This window comes from Dermacentor albipictus, chromosome 4 (assembly GCF_038994185.2).
Source record: "Dermacentor albipictus isolate Rhodes 1998 colony chromosome 4, USDA_Dalb.pri_finalv2, whole genome shotgun sequence".
Taxonomy (NCBI): domain Eukaryota; kingdom Metazoa; phylum Arthropoda; class Arachnida; order Ixodida; family Ixodidae; genus Dermacentor; species Dermacentor albipictus.
This window is the reverse complement of record NC_091824.1, coordinates 165,750,128-165,775,938: the sequence shown is the minus strand read 5'-3', so window position 1 is coordinate 165,775,938 and position 25,811 is coordinate 165,750,128. Positions and strand designations below refer to the sequence as shown.

At 46.3% G+C, this 25,811-nt stretch overlaps 1 protein-coding gene, 1 long non-coding RNA gene and 1 pseudogene across 3 annotated transcripts in view; 1 reads left to right on the top strand and 2 right to left on the bottom strand.

The window, feature by feature from the left end:
- LOC135899950 (uncharacterized) overlaps window positions 1-25,811 on the bottom strand; it is a 273,078-nt gene that overhangs the window by 50,911 nt on the left and 196,356 nt on the right. The window lies entirely within an intron of this gene.
- Window positions 13,821-25,811, top strand: part of LOC135899946 (Friend leukemia integration 1 transcription factor-like) — a 73,226-nt gene continuing 61,235 nt past the window's right edge. The window contains exon 1 of the mRNA XM_070537769.1: window positions 13,821-14,161. The gene's annotated coding sequence lies outside the window, so the exon portion shown is untranslated. The remainder of the gene's footprint in view (window positions 14,162-25,811) is intronic.
- On the bottom strand, window positions 14,351-14,530 carry LOC135900031 (U2 spliceosomal RNA; annotated as a pseudogene).

The window sequence follows — 25,811 nt, the reverse complement described above, 5'->3', positions numbered from 1 at the left end:
ACGATACAATTTTTCATGTATCGCAAATACAGATACTGATACACGTCTGGTAAGACGTGTCATGATACATTTACAAAGTACGTAAGAGTATCTAAGACAGTATCTAATTAAAGATACATGTATCTTCGATAGTGCTCAGCACTGGTTGACGTGCTGATTCTGTGTACGCTGTGATTTAAGCTATACTCGTATGCTGAAAGGCCGCTCGTAAATTGGTGAAGATGATCCATGTTTGAACTCTTTCGTCTTTAATACATAAATAAAAGCTGTCAGCAGTGCAGCTATAGTTCAGTTGCTGTTCAGGTGAAGTCAGGCGGATAAGTGAAGTTTATTTAAAAGACACTGTGAAACTAAAAATCTTTCCAACTACATATATACCGGGAGAAGTGCCAAAGTGCAATCACCGTAATGGGACCTCTCATATTGAGTATAAATAAAAAAAAAGAAATGCAGTAAGGCGTAAACATGTAACTAAGTAAAAACAAGCAAACACACAAAATAAAATGCTGATACAAGACAAGAAATGTGGTAATAAATGATGGCATAAAACACCTTATTAATTAACCATAAGAAATTGGTAATAATGAGATCGCATGCTGATTATAAACACTTAACGACAACATCAATATGCAAATGATTCAGAATAGAACATGGGACGCAAGTAGAAACTCAAGCCTTGAAATGATGCGAGGTTATGCGATGGTAATTACAGATTCTCAACCGAAGAGAAAAAATGCGTGACTTCAGAGTTGGTTTATATGAGAAAAACGATGGTTTAGTCCTAATCTCATAAGGTAAAGTATTCCGCAGCTTAATACATTAAAAAACAGTGTTTTAAGCGCGGCGATCTACTCAATATTTTGGCATAAGTATATAATTGGGAATGCATAGCAGACGTGTCGGGATAATCGCAAAATCTCCTAAACCTGCAGCCAGTGGGGCAGCCGGGGTGAGGGGCGGGGGGGTCTGTCCGGGTTGCAGCCCCCTCCCCACTCCCACCCCCGAAAGAAAATCCTGGCTACACGCCTGCTTGCAGCAACTCTGACCGGCATGCTGACGCCAATGTCTCCTTTTTTGTTTGTGTGTATCAAAAAGGGTTCAAATATTTTTCGGGGTTTGTTATCGGTATTTCTGCACCACCTGGTACCTGCTGAAATCTGGCAGACGCTTGCTTTCCTACAATGAACTGCGTTATTCGTTTCGACATCCAGGTTCCTTCAGGCAGGTTACCTCAGACGGTCGACCTTTCTGCCTTACATAACACAGTCCAGAAGGCACAGGAGGCAAGGCTTAGGAACTGTTGTCTGAACTCAAGGCGCTGAAATGAAATAGAACAAAGCAGAAACATTTAGATAAGAAAAGCATAGCGGTGATTTCGCATAGACCGACACAGACAGCGACACACCACATAACATAAACAGGATAGCTTCTCAGGCGGGAGTCACGCTTTTCTTTAGTGGCCTTAACAAGCTGCAGAACCTAAGTCGAAATGTTAATCAAGAAAATATAATAACCAGAACGTGCGAGAACAAACCACGCTATAGGTATGCGGAATGCCATAGTAAAGCTGCGTACTTGATTCCGCTGTCCCGCGGCTGGTGTTACGCGTGGTCCAGACAAGTCGACCATTTGAGACAACACGCCAATTCTTTGAAGAAATCAGTGGGAAGAAATTACGTGGTGCATTGAAGCAAGTGCAAGAGTCAGCCAAACTTGGAGAGGTACCACATGGTGCGAAAATACCGAGAGCCATCACCTGAGGACACCACAGCAAGAACTGCCGGACTATTCTTTAATAAAGTTTCTTCTTCTTCTTCTTCGATACAAACACACACACAAAATAAAGGGAGACGTGCATGAGTGCGCTGTTCTCCAGAATTTGAACTGTGCTGTACCAACCTGCCCAAATTTCTACTGTACTGAAGTCCACATTAAGAATACTTGTTGCATTATTCCAACTCTCAAGCGCTAAGGAAGTGCCTTTTGTGTAAGTCCCCACCTTCATATCCCTTTCCGCAATCCTTGTATAACGTTCTTTCTGTCGTTCCTGCACATTGTGTGCTTTTTCCTGCCTTCTTCCAAGTACGTAAAAAAGAAAAGAAAATATTTGTTTAAATATGCCCATTTTGACCTTTAACAATTCTTTGACTAGTTTGTTTGTTTGCATGAGCCCAAACTCATCTTATTATTCACATCATACTCATACAGTCATCGACCAACAGAGGACTGACCTAAACGCTGCGCTGTGGAGTGCATACCAGGCAAAAGCATGGTAAAGCACGACTCTAAGAATTCTGCGCATATGCGTGATCATCCTGTCCTTCGTGATGAACTCACATCTATGTATTTGCACTAACGAAGCGACAGGCCGCTGCGTTTGCAGCATTTACGATATTATGAACGTAAGTGTATAAATGTAGGTGCATTCATGTACCCAGAATTTCTTCAGTTGTAACGAAATCTTATGGCTTCCCCCCCTACGCGACAAAATAAATGTGAGGATAACTGCGGCTCAGATAACTCGGCTGTCCTCCATATATATATCCGGCAGCGTCGCGACCATTTCAACGTCCGCCATGCCGAATGTATACAGCCGCGTCACCTATTGGCCATGAAAGTTGCGGATATCCACAGATATCTCCACCGAGATAACGACCAAGCTAGCAGCACCAGCCACGCCAAACATAGGAGGGTACATAGGCAAAGAAAACTTCGCTTTAAAGACCACAAATAAAGTATTAAAAACATCGCCAGGTACACAATACAGAGCCTTAAATTAGGGGACACAAGAGGCTTGTGTTCTGCCAACGTTCGCAAGCCACTTGGGACCCAGTAAGACAGAAGCAGACTTTGATTTAATCGCTACGTAAGCCGTCTGCGTCGCCTAATATGGAACTCTCTAATGATACGACAGCACGTGTGGGGACGTCGAATGTAAATGGCATCACTTGGTGTGCGCGCACACTATCAATTCTCTTCGGAGGCATTGGACTCAACTCTTCCAGGCAAGCAGCCTATTATCTGTACAAAATACCTATATCTACTAATATACTACTAAAATATCTCTATTTCTACTAGCCCTTCATCTCTCTGCTACTCTACTAATATCTCTATCTATACAGGCAGCGGACATGAATCCTGCAGCGGCACCACTGCGTTAAACTTGAAGATAAAGAGGTAGGAAGAAGAGACTAAGAATCAAGGTCAGCGTTGACAAAAATGTTCCTATTTTAGAATTGTTTGTAAAGTCAGCGCCAGCCAATCCTGATGTCGAACATATTACTTACAAATGAACGTGGCCAATGGCAAGAGCTCTTACGAACGAAAAACTGCGTGAATTAGGACCGAGCATTCATTAAGAATAAATATCACATGTCATGGCACTGCGAATGCCGACTCTTGGGCGTTAAACAAGAATAGCGAACTTTGGCGCGTGAATGGGGTGCATCCTGAGCGTCAAAGGTCACGCCGACATTTCTCCCACCTGCTCCTTAAATAATTCATGTCATATTCGCGTGGTCTCCAATCGGTGGGCCCACGCTACGTCGCTGCGGTGTCACACAGACCGACCCTGTCGCCCATGTGCCGAACCCCGACTTCCAGGAAGCCGACGGGCCAGGCCGTTAAACCCGGCCCCTCCGCGGCGTTGTGCCGGCGACGCGACCCTTGTTAAAGGAGAAGCAAAGACTAGCGGCGCGGATGACTCAGCGCGGAAGAATGCCGCACCACGTAATGCAAAACGGAGGAGGAGGTCGGGCGAGAGGAGCATTCGAGCTGGGCAACTCGCCTCGTCTATAAACTCTTACGCACACGTGCGTGAGTGGTACGTGCAGCAGGAACGCGCACTCGCTCAGCTATGCGTACATTTTACGCACGAGCCCTTTCTTGTTTCTCTCTGCCTCCGTGGCGTCTTTTGCTTTTGTTTTGGTTTCGTCGCACGCTCGGAGGATCAGCTTGAAAGGAAGATTGGTGGTGGCGGCCTGCTCGGCGAAGTAGCATCGCGAAGGAAGCGCACCGCGCTGTCCTCCAGCGTACTGCACGTTACAAACACCGCATGTGTAGACTACGCGGTGAAGACGTAGGCCTTAGAACTGGTTTAACGTTACACAGTTCGGGCGCGCGCATAGCGCCTTCGAAGTTGCGCTTATTCTTCTTGTGTTTTTCTTCTTGCACCAGAGAAAGACCGGGCGGCCGCGTTGTCAACGCGAAAAGGCAATCGTGCCGAGCCGCTTTCCCGGCCGCTGTTTTGCCCGATTACATGTGGCGCGTGCAATGCAACGAGGGCGGAGCTAATTTTAGTGCCCGAGGCTTAGAGTTTCCTATGACAGCCATCTGTGCGTGCGTATGTGAGTGTCGTCTCCCGTTGGGCCGTCACCAGCGCCATCGTCTCTGAAGTCCTTGGCGGGCAGTGCTTGATCATGACGCCCGTGATCATGTTTCGTCACGCTGGCACCTCTTAACGGAATAACGTCGGTCAGTTGAGCGGTTTGTGTTGAAGAGGACTTTCTCGTGTTTGCACAGTGCGTGTACATCGAGAGATTCGCTTTGTTGTGCGCGTTAACCATGAACCTCTTTAAAAGACATCACCCGGAGCAACTGCGCTGGCTGATTGCTCCATATTAATATCGAAAGGTAAATGTCATTCTATCTGCTCCTTCTTTTTTGATGGCATGTGAATGCTAGCAACACAATGTGGTTTTGTGAAGTCTTCAGGAAAAGTGGCCACCGTGTATAATATTTGCATATTTATGGGAAATAAATAGCTACAAATGGGTTGTTAACAAGTTGAACGTAAATTTAGACCACGAGCCTTTTTTTTATTGTTGAGTTCCGAAGATAACGTCCTCTCTTACTTTACAATCGTTTTTATATAAGTACAGTGCTTTGTTTTGTGTTCTACTGCTTTCGCCTACTCGATCATGGCCGATCGTTAAGTTGCACACATTCACCAATACTATATTTTTGTATGTAAGCAAGAAAATTGATATCCTGCATAGAGGTGCTCTCTAAGCTGGCGTTATTTATTTGTTTTTGACGCTAGAATACTAATACGCATAAGATTGTATTAGCGAAATTGCACATGCCATGGCTGCTAGCTCTCACAATTGTCCGAAAGCGCAATCATAAACGAAGTACTATAGTTAGCGAGCGCCAACCATAATTACAGGGGACTGCTTGAAAGCTGCAAATGTGCTGATGCAGCATTTAATTCCTTTACTTCTTTATCTGAGCTATCCATCTGCATACTTCAGGAAAGAGAAAACATGCTTCGTGATTATTTAACACTGCTTTCATCTACGCGGAAAATAATTTAGCTACTCGAAAGGTTACGTTCTGTGACTGCACGAAATTGCAGTCTATGAATCGTATCTGTCAGTTTCGTGTTAATGAAATTCCGTTTGTATGATTTAGATATCGCCATAGAAAGAACAGTGATTCGTTGTAAAGGTACGTACGTTATTCTATCCCCATAATTCACAAACATGGTTGCGACGAGTGGCATACGTCATGTGGTAAACGATGCGTGCGCCTCCTGCATGGGTCAAGTGAACTATATATAAGAGAATTAACAACAGGTTAAATAAACAATGTCATAACCACGTCTTATGACGGATTCACGAAAAAGTTATTCCAAGAAGTGCGCGCTTAGTGTCTGTTACAGTGAACATCACTGAAGTTTGTATACGTGGTGATTGCATCATTTCGTCATAGTGTCCGCAATGATGAGTGGCAATAGTTTGCTTATAAGGGGTCGCTACTTGTTCATGATACTTTGCGCACGTGAATAAATATCCCGAAAGAGAGCGAAAAAAATTGCGCGATAGCTCGGCGGTTATAGTGGGCTCGACTGCCAAATGCACAAATACTCCCTTGACATGGCTTCAAATTCCAATGAAGTTTTCTTTTTTCTTCACATAGTGGTAGTGGCGAAACTGAAGATGGCGAGGTGGCCTGACGACGACAAAAATCGTCGTTGAGCTTCGTCAATGACGACAACGCTCGCGGTCAGCGTAACGGAAAGGACGGACAAGGCAAAGCCAATTTCGAGCTATATACACTGCTGTAGCAGCAAAATTTCGCAGCAATTGTCGGAACGCCTTCCTACCTGGCAGCAAGATAAGTGGACGTGGCTTTGAGCTAGTTAGCGATGTTTAGAATTAAACATGTGCGAAGAAAGGACACCAAAAAGAAGACGGACAAAAACGGATTGTATAGAGAAAATAAAGCCTGTGAAACAATGAGGCTAGATGCGTTTCACTGAACGCGCAACGTATTTTTGGAGCGATAGCTTTGTTTGGCTCTTCTGCCCACTTCCCGGATGGTATATTTCTAGCCAGTTATGTGACCTTGAGCGTGGCCCTGAAGCGTTTCTATATATGTAAATAAATAATTACATTTCCGAAGGTTCGTTTTGAACCCGGTATCACCAGCCCTGAAGCACGATGCTCTAAATACCAGGCCGTGTGCGCATGCCTGAAGAGGAGAAATAAAGCATCCTTAAGAATTATCCCAAGTACAAGCCAGCAATTTGAGACGCTGGGTACATTAGCCGGGTCGCATAGCAACAGTTTATTTACATAATGATAGCACGCGCATCCTCTAGCTGACGATGAAGATAGAAGTTACAGGAGGCGTTAATCGCGGAAGTTCGCTGTCCATCTGGGCTGCCCTATACGGACGTTAAATTTCTATCCACACAGGTTTCGACTAGTTTTCTCACTACTGTGCCCATTCTGTGTAGGGGTAGAAACAATATATCCTTTCTGAAAAAACAACAACAACTTAGAGCGCTAAAAACAAGAAGGACGTAGAAAAAGAAACACACCACACGCACACCACTCTCCCATGCTTTTGCAATGTAGATCCTTTCTTTTTGTTCTGTAGACGTTTCTCTATAATACGAAAAAAAATTATTGCGAACTCCTCTACAGTCTTGGTATAAATTTGTCTGAGCCTGCAATTATCTCTTTTAAAGCCGCTATTTTTGTGTCCAATAACAGAATTTTTTGCTTGGAGGTGCGTAATTAACTTACTGAAACCAATCGATTACCCTGCTAAAGTGATTCCTCTTAATTGTTTTTTTTTATGTTTTGGTCTCGTGTCGATCTTTCTTTTTTCTGCTCCTGTCCTGCTCCAGAACTTTTATCTGTAAGTGGCAATTTCCAATTCTTTAATTCACCTATACTTGTCCGTTTTCCTTAACCACCAGCTTCATGGGCAATCCCCCACTGTGGGTATGCGCCCCAATCTTTCAAAACAACAACAAGAACAACAACAAACTCGCTGTGGCGAGTAATTACACGGTCGAGCACGTCGTTTGTTGTGATTCAAGATCACTTTAATCTTGAATAAAGCTTCCACATGCTGCCCAAGGTCCACCGTGGTGGCTGAAAGACGTGTTCGACACTGAATTCAGCACCGCGTCTCTCATCGAGATGCATGCCATTCGCCTTGCTGACTCATGCAAGCTTCGCTTTCACTTATTCCTACAGTACGCGGGATGTATATGCAATATTATTTTTTTCCGGCTTTTATTTATTTATTTATTTATTTATTTATTTATTTAGTTAGTTAGTTAGTTAGTTAGTTAGTTAGTTAGTTAGTTAGTTAGTTAGTTAGTTAGTTAGTTAGTTAGTTAGTTAGTTAGTTAGTTAGTTAGTTAGTTAGTTAGTTAGTTAGTTAGTTAGTTAGTTAGTTAGTTAGTTAGTTAGTTAGTTAGTTAGTTAGTTAGTTAGTTAGTTAGTTAGTTAGTTACGGTCGTGCGGTAGCCAGTAGCTCGCCTCATCAACTCGCTGTGTGTTGCTCCTTCTTACGGCAATCTTCCGCGCAGAAATATCAATGCAGAACTTAACGTCTGGAGCTACTTACTATCAAAGCCTCCTGCATAACCGTGTGATCATGCGTAGGCATCCGCAGCAGTATCTCAGAATATTGCGGCGTATCTTGCTAATCGCGGGCCTTTCCAGCTTGCTATCGCGAGAAGCTGCATACTCCAGCTTCTTTTCTAATCAACGCCAGCGCGTTTTTTCCGCTCAGATTTCTTTGCACCCTCTTGCCGCCGCGCTCATTAAGTGTTGCTCGGTATTCGCTCAAGTCAGCGCGTGATAGCGACTGCCGCGGAGGTGGTGAGGGTGACGGCCCGCGCAAGCCACAGCGCGCCCTACCCACTCACCCCTTCGCCTCGCAAACAAACACACGCGCCCTCAGTGTCTGTGCGCGCTTTATCACTTGTAACGGAGCGAGAAAAAAAGAGAGAATTGGGCGGAGGGGTGAGAAGACAAGCTTTACAGTTATTGCGATACGGGCCCGTCACACGGCTAAGCGAAAGTGGCCGAGCCGCGTTTCGCGTGAATGACTCCCGCGCTGTGCTTACCGCGAGAGATGAGCCAGTCGGGAGGGGAGGCGTCAACATTAGACGAGAACAACGGGAAAGGATTTGTAGGTTACGTTGCACAGGTGTCGCTGCTTGTTCTCTTTTGGATTTTATTTGGCCTCTCGTTCATACGGTCATGAGCGGCAAATTGTCGGTGCTTCGGAGTCGGGCGCAGTGGGGGCACGCTTTGGGAAACCGGCGAGAAGAAACAGGGATGCATTAGCTCCCTAAGTTGACGCCGAAGCAATCTCGCCGCTTTTGCCCGAGGGTCTGGCACGGAGTGGGGCGAATTTGCCCCTCTCCCAAACGACGATTCGCTGTCCGGCGGGAAGGCCGTGAGGCAACCAAGCAGTCCATTCATTCATTCTAAGACCGTCCATCGTGGTGGTCGGTTTGTGGTGTGGGACTCGTTCGTAACCCGGATGCACAACAGCCGGAGTGGACTTCGACGGCGGCAAGTTTGAAAGGTGCGCCGCCGTGCTTGTGGTAAAGCGCCGGTAAGTCGCGAACGTCACCCATCCATCTTGTTCCGTTGGTGGCGCAGAAGTTGTGCGCGGCCCTTTTGCTTAAGCCTGATTCCCGGGAGCACTCTTTGTCGGTTCAGCTCGCCTAGCGCGCTCTCGATTGAGTTGTCAGAAGAAAAAAAAAGATCTCTTGGGGTGTAGCGGGAAATGACGACACGTCAACCTCAGTTTCTTGGAGATGTCAGCGCGAGATATGCACCTACCCGCATGTCAAGACAACTCTGGGAGCCACAAAGTCGCCTGTTTGACGTATCTGCACAACCGCTGAGCGTGCGAAAATAGCAAAAACCATATCGCCCTGTTGTGTATGCGTCTCGCGTGCTGAAAAAAATCTTGTAGACGAGGAACGAGTGCATGCTCGTATTGAAGGCCGATTCTAATTAAATTAGAGCTTAATGATCTCACCCCCTTCTTTCTCTCACCATATGATATTGGTTTCATTGTTGTAATTGTTGTCGATATTGGCGTTCCAATGTAATAAAACTCAGAGCGCTAAAAACACGAAAGACGTAGAAAAAGAAACACACACCACACGCGCGTGTGGTGTGTGTTTCTTTTTCTACGTCTTTCGTGTTTTTAGCGCTCTGAGTTCTTATTAATAGGCGTTACCAACTAGCCTACCTATCCAACCTGTTTCAATGTATCTCGCCGTCATTGCACATTATGCATTTCCGCGTTAGCCATAATGGCACGCTGTCGGTCGAATGCATGTGATGCTGGTCTCGTTACACGTACAGCCTTTGTTACGGGCTACTCCGAGCTCTCACCAGTTATATGTCGTTCCCCTTTGTGCTACGGATCCCGTGGCGCTCATGACGCTCTAGACCTCCGGACGATGTGGGCAAGAGTTGTTTTCATTCAACAGGGCGTTGGCGCTTATGGCATATCATAGGAATTTCGTTAATCTACAGTAGACTTGGTGGTCGCATGCAACGTCATCCGCATTCTTTTGACACATGTTATGATAATAATTGTTCAAATACCGTCCTTCAGTAATTACTGGAGTGATTTCACCGAGAGCTGTTGTATTTCAAATCAAACGTGATTATGCGATTATGTCACCGCTAATATCATACTTGTTTCATTTAGGATTAGATTTTCTTTTTTCAAACGTTTATTAAAGCTTGCTTAAAGAACAAGTTAACTCAAAGAAGAAGATGATCATGAAAACGCTTGATGAGAACTGAAATAAAGGAAGGAAGGATAAACCAGCGTACCAAACCTATTGTGTGGACAACATTGCATGAGTATAAAATTATGGTAAGCTTAATCTTATGTTAGTATTTATTTATTTATTTATTTATTTATTTATTTATTTATTTATTTATTTATTTAAAATACTTTCAGAGCCCAAAGGCACTACAGAAAGGAGTGGGGAAAAAATGGCAAGGCGTGCAGCAAACAAACAAAAAATATTACCAGGCGTCTTGTAAAGCGATCTTGAACTTGTGGTCGTCAGTTATACTAGCGATTGTGGACGGAAGGTGGTTCCATGCGACACTTGTTCTAGGAACAAAAGAGTCATCACACAATTTTGTGCGACAAGAAGGTAGACCCACTTTGAAGATATGTAATGAGGCCGATGAAACAGAACGTCCTTCATCTCGTTGTTATAATAATCGATTTTATGAAAAACGCTTAGGCGAGATGACTTTCGACGCAACAAAAGGTCAAGCAAGTTTAGGGTTTTCTCCATAGATGTGACACTGGAATGACGTGAATAATTCGACAAGATGAAACATGCTCCGCGATTCTGAATGGCTTCAAGAGTTTGAATGAGTGTAGTCTGACTAGGATCCCATATGGCGCATGTGTACTCTAATTTGGAACGTACCAAGGTTTTGTAAAGTGCATGGAACAGGGCGTTGGAACTTATGGCATATCATAGGAATTTCGTTCAGGGACTATGGGGCATCAAAAAAGCTTCGACGCAGGTAACCAAGCATGCGATTGGCGCTGTTCGTTACACATTCGACATGCGTATTCCACGATAGATTAGAAGAAATGTGAACACCAAGGTATCTGTAGCTTTCAACAGATGGTAATGGAATATTATTGAGGCAGTAAGTACGCGGACAATGATTAGTGTTGTGGCGAAAAACCTGCATGCTTTTACATTTATTTGTACTAAGTGTCATGAGCCATTGACTGCACCATTCAAATACCCTATCTAGATCACGTTGCACATTGAGATAATCGTGATGGTTAGTAATTTTCTGGTAAACCACGCAGCCATCTGCAAACAGTTGGACAGTTGAGGAAGAAAGGCAAGTAGGAAGATTATTAATATAAATCAAGAAGAGCAGAGGGCCCAAAACGGACCCTTGTGGGACACCAGATGTTACGGCAGAATTAGGTGAAGAGAAGTCGTAGAAGTCGTAAAGAGAAGTATGTGGCGTTACCTAAAAAAAAAAAAGAGCCTTACTTCTGGCAGGCGCGTAGGGGCGTCACCCATACATCGTGTCAGGTTTCAAAAGTTTGTAAATGTTCATCTTGGGCTGACGAGTGTTATATGCCCAGTTTATGTTAAAACGTGCAACGGTGATAATCTAATACTATTACAGCAAATCTTTTCTCACGGGACGGGTTGGGCGTGTTAGTTATTTATATGAAATAAATTATAAGAGCGCAAAAAGAGAAGAAAATGACGCGGGCAAGACAGAAAATCACCCAGGTGAAAATCGACCATCATGATTTCTATTGGCAGGAGGAGGAGGAGGATGGAACTTTATTATTGCAGAAATCGTTGCGTGGTTTATTCATGGGTGGTTCCCTCTGACAGGCCTCCATTGGCGATCGCGGCTCACCGGGCCTGGTCGCCAGTTGGCTTCTGGGGTCCAGTTCGGAGAGTCTCGCCTCCCAAGACCACGTAGTGAGTGTGTGTGTTGTGACTAGTGGCGAAATTGCATCGTCCCAACGGTCGGTGTATTCGACTGTTATGTGCGCTACAACAGGGGCACGTCCGGGACGTATATCTGTCTGGAGAGATTGCATGTAGACGAGACAAGTGGGGGTATGTGTTCGTTTGCAGGCGGTGCCAGTCCCTTGCCTGGAGTCTATTGAGAGCTTTATGTGGGGGAGCGCATTGTGTTCTTTCGAGGCGTTGGTCCTGTAGCATTTGTTGACTTGTGGTTAACTCGTGGGTCGCTCGTTGGTCTGTCGGGGGCTGAAGAACGGTGTGGTCTGCCGCTCGGCTAGTGAGACCTCGAGTTGCACAGTCCGCCTCTTCGTTGGCCCGCAGGCCTTCGTGCCCGGGGCAGCAGACGATGCCGTGGGTCCATTCTAGTGAGAGGCCCAGGATTCGAATGGCTTGTATATGGAGTGTTCCATTCATGTATAAGTGACACGCCGCTTGTGAGTCCGTAAGGACGCGGACGGACCTTCGCTTGCTCTCGGCGTCGCGAAGTGCGAGAGCGATCGCTGCTGCTTCTGCTGCTGCGCTGCATGTGGCGCGGATGGAGGCAGAGGCTACCCCGTTGAAACGAAGCGGCAATCAATTTTCACAAATCCTCTTTTAGAAAATTAAGCTATCAGGCTTTACTACAGATATTGCAGCAGAAGAAAGGCGTGTTTTGCCTTACTTTCTTCATCTTCTCTCACTTTATTATCGGTATCGGTATTATCGGTATCTCTATATTGTACAGTTATCTATGTCCGCAACGACAACGGCTCTATCGCTGCTGTTCCCAATTTGACATGCAGTGCCAGTGCGGCGAGTGCCGGCGAAAAAAATCTGTGTTCCCTTCTCGCCGCCACGCAGAAATGAGAATGACCACTAGAGAAGCGAACCTGTACGCGCGTCCAAAAGAGAAAATCCAGCTTCTGCCCACTGTTGTGTGTGCACCCTGCAAGGACATCAGCGCATCGCTGCAAAAGGGGCGCGCAGCCAGGCACGTGTCTTGCGCGCGCCTTCGAACCGCCGGCGCACGCGAGGAAGCCACCCGTGACCACCGATTTCTCTCTGTTCACCTCGAACCAAGCAGAGACTGCAGTTCCAGCTAAAGGGGCTGTTTGTTTTTAACTAATGACGGCATCGCGTGCGCTAAGCTTCAAAACTGAAGGCACCTCAGCAAAGAGCCTCCGGTGCAACAGACCTCTGGTTTTCAGCAGAAGAATGGGTCGTCGTGGTATAGCGGACAGTTTCAAGGACGAAGACGCAGGGTGTCATAGTTTGAAGAGCAGTCTTCAAAGCCCCGACCGCCTTCAGGAGTGCCAGATGGTCAGTCGCTTCCGTTCGTTGTTTGTTTGTTCCCTAAAAATATCCCCCCTCTCCCAACCCCCTTAAAAAAAACAGAGAGTCGCAAATCACTTGCTTTGTATACAGGTCGCTCGTGGTCGAAATAACCGCGTCCGCGTATGGGGGCGGCAGTCTAGTCATTACAGTTGGCAATTGCAGGCAGGTGTGCAGCGACGCTGCTTGTCGGGCGTAATTTGCGCGCATCGTGGAGTACACAGAGCTAGAAATACCCGTAATGCACACTCCAATGACCACGCTGCATGCTGGCACTGAAGGGTACATGCTTACGTGGTCAAAGCGGCTGCATAGACAGCTCAGTCGAGTACACGCTAATCTCGTATCGGGGTCGAAATCGTGTCCCGCGCGAAACATTGCGTGCGCGCGCCGTTATGCACGACCAAAGGGTTGATTCTAGCCACCCGTTACGAAGGGGGGAGGTGACGATGACACGCGGGAATTCCCCGTGCTTCCCGCCACGCTGTGACGACTGCGCTGCTGACCGACTGACTACACGTTGCCTGTCGGCTGCGGTAGCCGAGTACGGGTCCCGCCGACGGAGGCCATGATTCTTTCTTTTTTTATTTTCCGGGTGTTCGTGGTCGTTTTGATTGATGACGAACGTCGGGGATGCTCCCTCCGATTCGTTGCTTCGGCGCCGCTCATTTTACCTGCTTGCTGAACGGGGCTTATTCGACGGCGGCGTCTATCGAACTTGGCATCGAGGCGCCTCACCGCCCAATGCCTCGGCGCCAGGCGCGTCGCGGCAGAAGGCGCCGGGGGCGTGGAGTCGCCCTTCGTGAGGGCAGCTAGGCCGTCACGGAGAGCCTTTATAAAGCCCTATTCCGGTTAATTTCTGCAGTCCCCTTCTTTTTGTTTTTATTCTTCAAAGAAGAAGGTGCAAGCGACTGACTTAACAGCAAACGAATGAAACAATGAAACAATTGTACCTGCCTAGAAGGAGAAAAAAATTTCGTAGAATCGCGCGCAGCAACACTGCAGCCCTCTCGACGGTCTGCTGGACGTTTGGTAAGTTCGCCTTTTTCAAACCTTGCCCTTCCGAAATTTGTGTGCTCAGAGTTTTGTGGGAAAGTCGACGCATGGACAGCAAGTCGTTATAAGAGCTACATGTCCTGATTTTCTTTCCTTATGGCTTTTATTTTTACAGCGAAGCTGTGTATGGTTAGGATTCCGTGCATTCTTGTTCTGTGCGAGTAAAAACCGCGGGCCGATCTCGAAGATGGTGCAATACCGGTCCGAATCGCGGCGTAGGTGAAGCAGACTTCAAGAACTCCGCCAGCTTGCAAAAATAAGCTTAATATCTTGGGCCTAAATAGATCCCGTATCAGATATTAAGCTGGTGAGAACATATACTACACTTCGACCCGCGTCGGCCATGTCTACGTTCGCACAGCCCTGTCTTTGTCGGCGTTCCAAGCGCTCGCGTATCTACTTTCACTTCCTTCCGCGCTCCCGTGGTGGCGGTCCGGTCGAAACGTCACGAGTGTCTATAGCTTCCACCGGCTCCTGGGGCTGGCGGTTCCGTCGTCCACGTGAACGTATACAAGAATCACGGTAAATGATTTCGTACCTTTGTTCAAAATTCTGTGTCACCTCTGTGTCGTGTGCTAAACAGCTTCCCTGGTCATCTACGTACCTTCACAGAGTGAAAAGGCTCATGATATTTTTTTTTCTCTTGACTAACTTGTATAGGAGAATAAAACACAATGGGAAGCAATTTTGATATGTCTCAACCTGCTTCTGATACGCGCACATTAACGTGGCTGTCATTGGTGGCTCACACCGAGGTTTATTGTTTATAAAAGGTCCCTCCGTCTTTCTTTCTCTTTATTCTAGCACTGCAACACGTTTGCTTCCTTACTTCTTTAAATCACGAACACATATGGCCCCATTCACAAAGCATTTCCTCTGTAAGTGCTCTTTTCCATCGTCAAGCCGCCTTCGCTAATATCTCCAGCATCAGGAGTGGCCGAACTATTCTCTTAAGAACAATGCTAGCCTGTATATAAGAGCTTTTTATGAATAAGGGCTTTGGTGCCTAAGTGCCCACTGTAGAGCACTCTACCAAAAAGCCACAATACGCGTGAGCTAACGAACTTTCACTACTGCTAATCACCAATCTCTAAATATTTAGTACACAGAAAATTCAGTCTCCATCTCATGCTGCTAAATGAACAATGTTTTATAGCACTAATATAGACGAAAACCGTTCAGAACATACACAGGGGGTCACAAGAAAAAGTAATGCCAAACATCGCATCTCCCTTGCGATCGAAACCAAGCGGAGAGGCGTAAGTGCCGCTTGATATTGGAAGCTTGTGAGTGAGAGATGAACGCGGAGGAGAAGGGTAGATTGGCGGTAGTTACTTGTTGCTTGTGGTTGGCCTAGCTTAACGAGAGTGCATTACGTTATTTAAGGCTCTTCCATGGCTGAGTTGGTCACATTTTTTGACTCCATGCGTGCCTCTGCGGTTACCGCCATTCTGCGCGCTGCAAGGGCCGCTTCAGTAGCTGTGGGAAATCTTTCGCCCGATGGCAGACAGTCCGAGCGGAATAGCATATTACAGCACAAACAACGATATGTGTGCGCCTGTTGTATCGCATATTCGCGTACGTGGCTGGCCGGTGGCATCGCATTACATCGTATTTGGCTGGCGCGCGACACGATGTTCGAGTCCCGCGCTTTCCGGCTGTGCTTATCCGTCGTGATCAAACGTTATAAAAAACTGTACTCCTTTTTGTTTTTCTTTTATATTTCAATAATGTCTAACGTCCAGACGTGTCCTTGGCGTGGTGATTACCTCTGTTTTACAACCAGATTTTCCCTCACAGCGCGCTCCCATGGTCAGGCTGCTTCCGACTATTAATTGGTTTTACCTGTCCAGTCCCTCCCCATAGAATGTGTCTGACTTCGCGTATATCATTAGCATACACATTTGCAATTTGAATGATAGGAGATTTCTTTTTGTCAGTTTCTGTCATCAGTTTCACGCCCAAACCCATGTCCCTTTTGAAAGAATGTCCCTCACTTCTACTTTAGAACAGCATTGGCTGACAAATAGCTGGCACTTCTTTCTCTGCCTAAAGACGCTGCGTGGCGGAGCCACCTGCGCGATAGCTGTGGATACTTGGGAATGTGAGGCTGTCTTGGCTGTCGTGATTTGTTAACGAAATTTTCTTTTTCTTCTTTCAAATGCGCGCTCAGTTTTCTTTCTGCATTTTCAGAGTCGTTTCTTTTGCATGGCATCGTGATGAGGCACGATGGTTCAGAACGAAAAGACCTTGCATGTCAGCCAGCACGGCGCTGACATACCCAGCAACAAGACATTCCCAAGTGCGTTGTGTAGTTCATCACTTTTCCCAGCCGCCTGCTCTTCAGACGTACCCCAGAATTAAGGTTCGAAAAGTATACATTCGTGCCTTCACTCGCGTCGCGTCAAGAGATGGTCAGGCTCGGAGGCAGGAATCAATTTCCCATAAACTTGGAAAGTAACTTTCTGACGATCCAGGTGGGACAGATGCACAATGGTCCGCACCCGCTGGGGCTTCATGCAGCAGAATGTTCTGGACCTTGGACTTACGTCAAATCCTCAAACCTCGCGTCATCTACTTAGGTTCGCTTTAGTTTCACAGAAAGATGAGTAGTGCCCAATGAGGGAGACGCCCCCCCTCCCCCATTTCCATTCTCGAAACACACAGCAGGCTCTCAAGTAATTCGCTGGCATCAGTACTGAAAAAATGCCCCCAGTCGCTTCCTTCTTTTCTCTCTTCTTAACTCCAGAATTTTCGCCCTGTTCGTCAATGTGTGCCACTTCAAGAAGTATGAGCTGTGCTATAGGAGGCAACATTTTAAGAAGGTCATTTACTGGGACCATGTGGCGAGTTGTATTTGCTGCCTTTTCTGCGGCAAGAAACTGCAGCGAACCGCGCTCTCGTCAGGGTAACAGAGAGGAGCGCTGTTCCTTTTCGTCCGGAACACCTAACAGATTTTGACAGCGTCAACTCGGCGCTATAGTTAAATTTTTTTCGGAACGTATTGGATTGCGTGCTACGGCCTGATATACGCAAATATTCAGCTTCGCAACTTCTTTAGTTGTGCTGGACAAAAACGGCAGAACCATCGCCAATTCGCGACGTCACTCTGACGTCATCGGCGCCCCCGTCGTGCAAGAGACAGAGATAAATTTCCAAGGTAGTAAGTGAGACCATCCTGATATCTGTAAATAATAAGGATTATTCCACCAAAGATGTAATAATAGTGTTTTGATGGAATACTTTACCGATGTGAATTGATTGCTTATTTCTATTTAGTGACCCTTTAACGTCAGCGCTAAGAACGCTCATGAGCATTTAAGCGCGAATCGGCTCTGAGCTGCAAACGCGCTCGGCACACCCGCGAAACGCTTTCCACAGCCAAGCCGAGTGCGTGATAATGTCTTGCGGCATCGAAAAGGCTGCTTCTTGCTGCCTGGAACAGTTGAGGAAAGAAAAACATAAGAAGCAGACCCACAACGACCTTTTGGAGCATAACTGCTGGTTCTTTCTTTATTAGAACTTACCCCTTCGACTCTTTATTTTGGCGTGATCTTTCACCGCCGTCTCGATAGACGCTGGAAACACGAGCTTCCATTCAAGGAGCCATTAACAGAATTCGGCGTGGAGCGCATTTCCGGTCCCGCAATGACATCCGCTACCCACGCAGTCACACGTGTGCTGCGCGCGAGTGGTCTGAGAGGCGCGGTTATTCCGGTGCTTTTTCTTTACTTCTATTTCGCGACTGAAATATTCCCGTTACTATAGGAACTGTTTACGGAGCTCGCACGGCTACCACTTGGAGATGGAGGATACACCATTGTACCGAATTGACTTGTCTATGCTTATTTACGTTTACCTACCACATAACGCGCGTACTGGAGCTGATGCTTAATGATATACCATATATAACGATTTTATTGCGAGTTCCCAGTTTTTAATAATCTTTTTGTGTGCGCCATGCACTTGGACAATTATTAAAGGTTTTCTCACAAGACGCATGTCAGTGGGTGCCACCCAGGTTATTGAGTCCTAACGGTACAGAATGATTCGCAGGTAGGTGTGAAGAAAGGAATAGTAAACGTACTCTTGCGGGAAAATTGTAACAAGTTGTACTTCTAATGATGCAGCCATGTGAGCAAAGCCGGTTGTAAGGTCGTAACTAATTAAAGCTGTCTATACTGCTCCCATTCGATACCGGTTGTCAGACAGTGTCGAATGACTACTGTTTTCCAAAGAAATGTCAAGAACACTCTTATTTAAACCCACAGTATCCGACCAAGCAGATCACAAAACACTTTTGTCGTTTATATGTCTAGGAGACGAAGTAAACACATTTAAACCAGATGGAGAACCGAGCCCCATCACAAGCCTGCCCGTTTTTGTTCAATTGCTTGTTACACAGAGCCGATGCGCATGCGTATCTTTGAAACCGATGACACATTAGGGTCCTTCACTTTCAGGTAACACCCAATCATTCCCGATTATTGCGCTCCGAGTAAATTTTAAGAAAATCGGTCAAACACGATTTTCTTCCGAAGTCCCGCCCCCTTCAAAAAAAAAAAAACCGCCATGGTTGCTCAATGGCTATGGTGTTGGGCTGCTGAGCACGAGGTCGCGGGATCTAATCCCTAGTTTTGCAATGTGGGCTTGTTGGTAATGTATCTTCAAAGGGTGTACGGTAGCGCGAATAAAAGACGGGACAAAAGAAGACACACAGGGACACACACAGCGCTAACTTCCAGCAATGTTTATTATCGAAAGCCAGGTCGTACTTATACACTCAGCCAACATGAGTCACAGCCACGTGGAACAATAAACAATCAATCAGAGCGAAACATTTTTGTAAGTGATATGTTAAGCCATGCGCAAAAACTTCAGCCCTTTTTCAGAGAGCCAATGACGAGCAATGTCGAATCCCGGCCACGGCGGCCGCATTTCCAAGGGGGCGAAATGCGAAAACACCCGTGTCCTTAGATTTAGGTGTACGTTAAAGAACCCAAGGTGGTCAAAATTTCCGGAGTACCCCACTACGGCGTGCCTCGATCATAATGAGAAAGCGATTTCAGCATGTAAAACCCTATAATTTTTTAGGATAAGAAAAAAATGCTGACGTTGCAAGAGCAATGAGCGCTGCCTTCTTAGCGTGGGCGACTGGTCAAGATATATTTATTGCGACAGATATATCATATTACAAATAATATTTCGACAAGATCTGCATGAAGTGGGCCAGGAAACCGAAACAAAATTTCAATGATAACGACGCCAACCAGCCTTTGGTACACGACCACCCGGCGTGGTTTTAGATTCCTGTCGGAAAAGCCTGCTTAGTTCATCAGTCATTGACTCGTCGACTACACCCCTCTTCTGAGCTAATTCATGTACTGATGTACCTTTTCAAAATAATGAGTTTCGAGCAATATCAGCCAAAGCGCAGCCCCTAGAATGGGGTTCACGTGCTGGCCCACTGGAAGGACGCCACCACCCGATACAACCTAGCGAACGCAGCGCTGACGTTGCTCTGCACTGTGAGTGGTATAGCCGTGAAGCTGAAAGAATGTTTTCTTAACTAAGGTATGTCTAAGGCTCGACAATTTCACGGTACGCAGAAGTGGTAAAAATCCGAATGATAATGTGCGTCAGCAAGGGTTTGTAAGAGAAGAAAAAGCATCGCAGCTCTTTCGAGGCATGCCCGTGCGCACACCCTTTTTGTACGTTCTTTATCTGGGTTAGAGAAAGGGCAGAGGATAAAGTAAACAAGAGATCACAGAGCACGTCCTATAGTGGTTTCTTTGAAGACTATAACTAGTGCCTGCCAATAAGAATTTGTATAAAAAAGTTCGTCACATGGCTTGCGAGCATATCTCCTTGTCCTTCAAAGTTTCTTTATTTTTTATTTGTTTCTTCTATCGCATTTTATTCATTTTATCCCTTTCCCCTGCACAGGGCAGCCAGCCGGTACTTACACTGGCTAACCTACCCGTCTTTCCACCCCAACTCTCTCTCTCTCTCTCTCTGTCCTTATTTATTCGTGTCAGTAATTTTGCTTGTTTAAGTAAAACGTTTTTTTTTCTGCAAACGGACACAATTGCCTCAGTTAGCTTGTCAACATTAACAGCAGAAACAGGATACACACCTCTGGTTAATTCTCTCGCTCTGCTCTCTCTCTCTCAACGTTGCCAGAAAAATCCCGAAACGGACAACAAAAAAACGCAGATTTCTTACTGGTTTTCCTTTTTAAGAATAACGCCTGTTTTTACGTCCCAATTTTTAGAGGACGAAATATGCGAAAATGAAGGAGCGTAAATATAGGCAGACGCCTATAGAATAACGAGGCCTGCCTGTCGCAGGAATGCCGTATCTCGACGCGCATCGGCTTCGTGACAGAGCAAGATGCGTGGACATCCGCCAGCGCATGAATGAGTCCGGGAGCAGCGTATAGTAGTAGCAGAGTGCGGCGAGGGGCAGCTGGCGGGGCGGCCATCACGCTGCGTGCGCCGTTCCATTACGCCGAGAATGGCCATTGTTCGCGGGCTGCGCGTATACGCCATTTGACGACTCGATATATGCCGCTCTCTCTCTTTCTCGCTCCCCATCTGCAAGACGAACGAACCGGTCTCGTTCTGAGAAAACTCACGTGTATCCGGAGCCGGGGTTCCTGGCCACCGGCCTTGCGGATGTCCAAGGAGGGGACACGTCGCCCACCCCGTTGAGCCGCGTGGAATTCCTCGCCGAGGTCAATGTGCATTGCATACTGACTCGGTGGGAGATCTGACCCACGTGCATCCACACTTTTATAGTATACGTGCGCCGTGCCAACGTCATTCCGCCCACTCATCCTTTCGAATCTGTGTGCGGAAACGGCACTTTGATGCCTGTATCTTGGTGCGGGAGTTCACTCGATGTGGACGCAGGGCAGGCCTCCCAACCTTACGCGTATCGTTTAAGCGCACGACCTGCACTGTCTTGAAGTGACCACCGGACCTGCCGGAAAATTACGAGCACGTGCTGTGCAAGCTGGCCCTGGCTGATTGTCCATATTTAACTTTGCGTTAATAGCTGTAGCATATCTTGAGACATTTCATAATTTTGTGCATGAGAAATGTCCTCGACCCCAAACCCTAGAACAAATACGAGCGTACTGGTAAGTCTGAAATCGCATTATAAGATTTTCTATATAATAGCTTCTTTTTTTACGAATCAGGGAGCAAATTCACAAAGCTCTTGTTTGGTAAGTGCTCTTTCTCATTGGGTAAACATCTTCACCAATGATGTCATGCCCAGCAATAGGATTAGCCGAAATTTTCTCTTACGAACAATTGTATTGTAAGAGCTTCTTGCGAATATTGGCGCAGTTTTGGTGACGTTTCCCGGAAGGTTCATGTGTCGTGACGTCATGATACATAAGGCGGTCATCTAAAAGCCAAACATGGCAACGTTTTTTTTTACACTCTAATTTGTTTTTACATCGGGCCGCGCAACGAGTGACAGCAAAGCAGACGACCAAGCGAGCGGGAAGCAGTGCCAGGACGACAGCATGTTCGACTCCCACGTGACGTCCTTCGGTGTAATGACACATACACCTTCTGGGAAGCGAAGCCAAATCCGGTTCGTAAAAAGAGCTATTATAAGAAATTTGTGGGGCTCTCAGGCTTGCCACTATATTTTCTAGGGTTTCGAGGTCAATGAATTTCATAGAAAGTAACATATCAAAGTTAAAAGGGTCATTCACAACTGCTTTAACGCTTACTTGTGCGAATATTTACAGAATACGCTTTAGGATAAGCGAAATAAACTTTTAGAATTGTGATTATAGTTGGCAACGGAACATTCAAAGTCACCGGCATCACTACTTACGTTAAACACTGAAGCCGCAGTGATCACTAGCACTCTAATTTAATTTTGGTTAATGAGTTCCGCCTATACCTTTAAACTTAATAGATGCCAATTTATTGGCAGTAGGCCCGTTCAAGTCAAATTGTGGGTGCAGAACTGCTCACGCAGTATTCATAACATAGCTGCGTGAACACTGCAGCGGTTACTGTAAGACCATTTGCCGGTCTGTCGTAATAGCGGAGATATTAAATAGATTGACATGTAGGGGACGTAAATGCCTGTGTACCCCAGAAAACCAAAACCAGACATGTACGCGGCTTGGGTAATGCATTTCAGTGTCAGTTCTTTATCAATTAACTTGGCAACATCCAACTATTCTTCTGACCTTCTGAGGTATCTTTTTTACAACACGTGTTTTAAACTCATGTTTAATGTATCTTGCTCATAATATCAGAAACTGGCGTACTTTTCAAAATTCAGCAACCCCAATGCACTCAGTATTGCGTCAGTGTCAGAATCAATTGCGACGCTTTTTGTTCCGATGAAGGGAGCAGTTTTGCAGCATTTGACGTTCTTATGTGGTTCTAAATTCGGTAAGCTTACTATATGTAAATATAGTAAGCTTAAATTTTCTGCGGATGTTTCTTTACATGCTGTGGGTCACTAGGATGATTCTGTAGGATCCTCCAAGGACGCAGTGTCAGCAGAAAGGAATCGGTTGACATTTAGCGGCAAGGCTGCTGATAAACCTAGCCGCAGTCCATGGTTAGCTGCGCCTGATATTAAAGGACTATCGTATATTTTACGAAGAAGCTTGGATGATGTCGAGACAACCGTTTGTGCTGGACTATAAGCCTTGAATTGGACTGGTGGAGCTTGTTGACCCGTTACGGAGTCGTCGTACAGCAGTCAGTCAGTCAAGAACTTTATTGAGGTCCTGAGGGGTCTAAGCCGTTGGAGATCGCACGCGGGGAGCTCCTTGGGCCGAAACCGTAGGTGACGCCCAAGTCGGGACGGGAACGTGGTGACGCTCCGCCAGTTCTTGGGCCCTCTGGACGGCCTTGAGTTGCAGTTTAGGTCCGGGCTTTTGAGGGCCTCTTCCCATTCGGGCTCACTGGAGAGAGGGCCCTCTGGTAACGCGGTACATTGCCAAAGCATGTGCGAGCGTGAGCAATAGGGTTCTGGGCAGTCTGGGCAATTTGCCGGGATTTCTTAATTGTAGTTGCTTAATAGGCCTCGTGACGGATACGAGTCCGTTTGCAGCATTCGAAACGAAGCCGCCTGCGCGCGCTCGAGTTTGGCGTGCGGGAGCGGGTATTTCATTCTGCCTTTTCGATAGTGTGAGGTGATTTCTTGGTATGTGAGTAGCGGGTCATTAAACTGAATGTACCTCGGAGGCCGTGGGACCGTCGCGGCGGGCAAGTTCTCGCGCACGGTCATGGGCCGTTTCATTGAGGTTGGGTTTTTGTAGGTGGATGTCTTTCCCCATGTGAGCGGGGAACCAGGAGAGGCACCGTTTGCACTCGTTTGAGCTTGCTAGTAATATATGCGCTACCTCTTTCGGTACGTTGCCGCTTTCGTAAGCCCGAATTGCAGCACGCGAATCCGTGAGGACATGGGTAAATGTGGGGTCTGCCATGGCGGCGTACAGCAAGCATTTTTAAAAAGAACTATAGTATTGCGTGCGACTGCTCAAATGAAATTGCTCCCTCTATCCTTGTTAGCAATATTCTATTGAAGGTAAGATTCCGCATCCTAAAATGCTTGCCGAGGTACAAAAAAAGCCAAATGCACGCAAAACAGCAAGTAGCCGTGTCGCTTTAACACGAGGTTGCAGCTATCGTTCCATTTTAACTGTCCAACACAAACAGTGGCCAAGGCAGCCAGTGATGGTTCAGAGCTCAAAGCGGCCGAGACGAGATAGCATTCACTTTTCGCTATAAATTCACAAAGTGGGCGCGCGGACGAGAGTTTGTGGTTGTCTGTGGAGCTGTGTAGGGAAGCCGACTTACAGGAATGTGAAAATGTATGTCGAAGTATTAGAAATAAATAAAACGATACCTTGAACAACAGGGCAGAGAAACTCGGGGAATTTCGACACACATTTTTGGGTAGAGACTGCACTACTACTGACGTATATGGAAGACACCTTGTGCCTCGGGTTGCCTTTTCACCGAGTGCAGTTTTCGAGGCGGTGTCATTTCCCCTTTCTGTAGGGCATTCCTGTTGGCCGCATTGACGAACAAAAATTTTTCTCACTTTTATTGAGTAACCGGTGTAAAGCCGTAAAATTTTTCATGGGATGTGCAAGCACAAGCGATGCGTTTCGTAGCCGCAATTATTGAGGGTGACTTTTCAGGAAGTTCACGACAAGAAGAACTATTTGCGTGATGGAATGTCTGAAAAACTGTCCGAGAGTGGCGCGATGTGCATACTGCAAATAAATATCGGGCTCATCAGCTTACCTTGCACCTCTCAACTCTCGCGAGGAGACGATCCGTCGTTTCCTGCAGATGGTGGGTCGTGGTTATCGCAACGTTCTCGAGGCCGACAAAATTGGTCTAGCACTTTTTCCCGAAAGTAATTCTATTTACAAGTCCATCTCTCTCTCTCTCTCTCTCATAGACCATTTTATATATATATATATATTATATGGATACACACACTAAGCGACACATAAGATCAGAAATCAATCGAGGATGCTAATGGCCGGTCGAGCTAGCTTGGCGTCCTACATCTCACGCTATAGAGTGCCGCCGATACGCTTCGTCGCAACCGCCGTGTGTGCCCTACCATGTCGCCGCTGCTTATCTGATGCACTGTAAGGTGCGATCACCGATGGACATGAGACAGCCTTTTCAGCCAGTCACGACTGCATTCCATGTCATCTGCTTGGAGACTTGGCCGCTTTGTACCTGGCCCACCGGGAAATCATCGGCAGTATAACGCATGCGATGTAATTTCGTGGGCGACAGTATCGCCGTTTTTTCCTTCCTACGCCCTTTTCTGGATACTAGTACCGCATAGATCAATGTTTGGTTGTGGTGTAGTTTGGCGCAGACATCGGCATATACACAGCGTGTCCTGCAATGTGCTTAAAGGCTGGTCATTTTCTAATTTTCCTATTAGCAGCCTTGAAGTATCCAACTATGCAAATGACACGTGCCGATGGTGGTCAGTGGATATGACGTCAATACCAGCACGCCACGTCCAAGATTTTTCAGTGCACCGCACGTAAGTATGGAGGTTATGTCCAGGAGATATGCGTTCTGGGTCATGCGTTACTTTCGGCAAGCGGTAATAGCAACAATTTTTATTCTTTTTTATTCACTTTCAAAAATTTCTATTCTTGCAAAATTTTCTTGAAGCATCCACTAGCATTTCAAACGTAATATTTTGGACTGCGCTATCCTAAATTAGGCTTTTCAAGCGGTCCAAGATCTTGCAGTTGGCCTCAGCCAATGACGTGCGACCAGCACTTTAGAAACCTACTGCAGCGACTTTTTGTGAGACACGACAGAACATTTGCGAGTTCACCTTGTGTCAGCTCCTTCGCGCACTGTATGTGTCTTCTTCTAGATGTCAGACTAAACGTTCGCTTCAAAATGGTTTATGCAGAGGTTCTTTTTCGCAATATCCTCAGTTTCTGAACACTCCCGCCTATTGTGTCAACCGGTACGTGGCGAAGCCATGGCTTTCACTCGTTTTGGTGGTTTCCTCCAATCTCTATAGCAGCATCGTGTTCATCGCGAAAACATCGCGTCATTCCAATATTCAATTTTTGTAAGGG